This window comes from Theropithecus gelada, chromosome 5, assembly GCF_003255815.1.
Source record: "Theropithecus gelada isolate Dixy chromosome 5, Tgel_1.0, whole genome shotgun sequence".
Classification (NCBI taxonomy): domain Eukaryota; kingdom Metazoa; phylum Chordata; class Mammalia; order Primates; family Cercopithecidae; genus Theropithecus; species Theropithecus gelada.
The window spans coordinates 142,225,327-142,227,230 of NC_037672.1; the positions used below are offsets into that span (position 1 = coordinate 142,225,327).

The window sequence follows — 1,904 nt, forward strand, 5'->3', positions numbered from 1 at the left end:
GAAGTTTTAAGTTTACAAGAGCATGCCCAACAATGTGTGTTTTCTTGTTAAAACCATCTGGAATTCAGCGAGCCCTTACAGTCTGCAGATGCATATCTTTCTTCAGCTCAAGGTAATTTTCTTCTTCTATATTTAATTATTTTCTTTTTTCCATTATTTCATTTTATTCCCCTGTGGAATGCCTATTACTCACATGTTGGATCTTCTGGATCTATCCTTCGAATCCTTCATCATTTCCCTAATGATTTTCATCTCTTTGTAATTTTGTTCTTTGCTTCGAGATCTCTTTCACTTGAACTTCAGGCCAGTAACTTGAATTTCAACTTTAAACACCTCTTTGAATTGAGATGCTGAATTCCTAGTTCATTCCATGCTATACATGAAACTCTTTTAAGAGTTCTCATTATACTTTTAACTCTCCTCCAGTCACTCTCTTTTTAATAAGGGATTCTTCTAAGTATTAATCTCCTTGGCTGCTAGACCTAATATATTTTCCTTCCTCCCAGTGGTCTGCTGACCTTTGAGAGCCACGGTTTCCACAGGAACTATGGATCACATTCTAGCATTGGTGCTCTCTAGTGTTAGTCTTAGGCTCTCATCTGGCTGAGAAAGAAGAAGTTCCTGCAGTAGCTCCCTCCCTCAGGGAGTTGTGCTCATTATTGGCCCCAGTGCTTCACCCCTCCCCATATCCATGTCCTTGTAACTGCAATACCCTCCCATTCTGGATGAGATGATCTGCCTCGGGATTTTGTTCTGGTCTTAGCCATGTGATCTGATATGACCAATGGGATGTTTTTCAAGTAGGGGCTTGAAAAAGTGCTTGCACATTTCCACTCACTGTCTGGTTCCTCTGCCTTCACGATGGGAACATTCTAGGCTAACCTGAGGAAGGATAACATTTGGACCTACCAGAAGTGTGTCATTCAGTTGTCCCTCCAAATGACTTTTCTTTCTTTTTTTTTTTTTTTTAAACCAGAACATTTATTGCATGACTAATCGTTGACATTCTTAAGATGAACTGGATGCTGCCACAGCTGCCCTCTTGTGTTTAGGTGTTGTTGCTTCATGGAATCCATGCCTGAATCTGCGGTATACAATTTTTAGGTGCCTCATTTGACCAGTTCCGGTGGTATTTTGTCTTTTAGCCTTGGCACTCCAGTTATACTTTCTCTTGTGCTTGGCAGGGTAGCCACATTTGCCACAGGTTGACTTCCAAAGGTGGTAGGCCTTAGAGCCACAGCGGTGGCACAATATGTGTGTCTTATTGCAATGTTTTCTAAACAATGACGTTCCCTTCGTCATCTCGCTTCTGCAGTTGAGACCAGAGAGACCCCAAATGACTTTCTGTCTCATTTCAAGGTGTTCATGAAGTCTGAAAACATAGGCTCATATACATGACACTATCCAGGACATCTTCAATCTGTAAAAAATAAAATCACATAATTATTTACGTTTCCAGGCTTCATGGACAGTCTTGTAGAACAAAAGCCAAAATCCTAATGATCATCTACAAGAGGCTCTATATGATTTCCTACTCTCCCCACCTCTCTGATCCCCTGTTCTCTCTCTTGTTCATTCTGCTCCAGGCACACTAGGCTTCTTTTCATGTGCCTGAAATGCCTTTGCCCTTTACCCAAATATCCCCAGTGAAGTGGTTTGAATATTGGTCTCCCCAAATCTCATGTTGAAATGTAATCCCCAGTGTTGGAGATGGGGCCTGGTGGGAGGTGTTTGGGTCACTGGGGTGATTCCCTCATGGATGGCTTAACACCATCTCCTTGGTGATAAGTGAGTTCTCACTCTGAGTTCATGTGAGGTCTGGTTGTTTGAAAGAGTGTGGCACTTCCCCCCATCTCTCTCTTTCTCTTGCTCTCTCCATGTGACGTGCCTTACTCCTGGTCATC

The 1,904-nt window shown here is 42.3% G+C and overlaps 1 pseudogene; it reads right to left on the reverse strand.

Annotated features, from left to right (window-relative positions):
* Positions 1-969: 969 nt before the first annotated feature.
* Positions 970-1,302, reverse strand: LOC112625303 (annotated as a pseudogene).
* Positions 1,303-1,904: the final 602 nt, after the last annotated feature.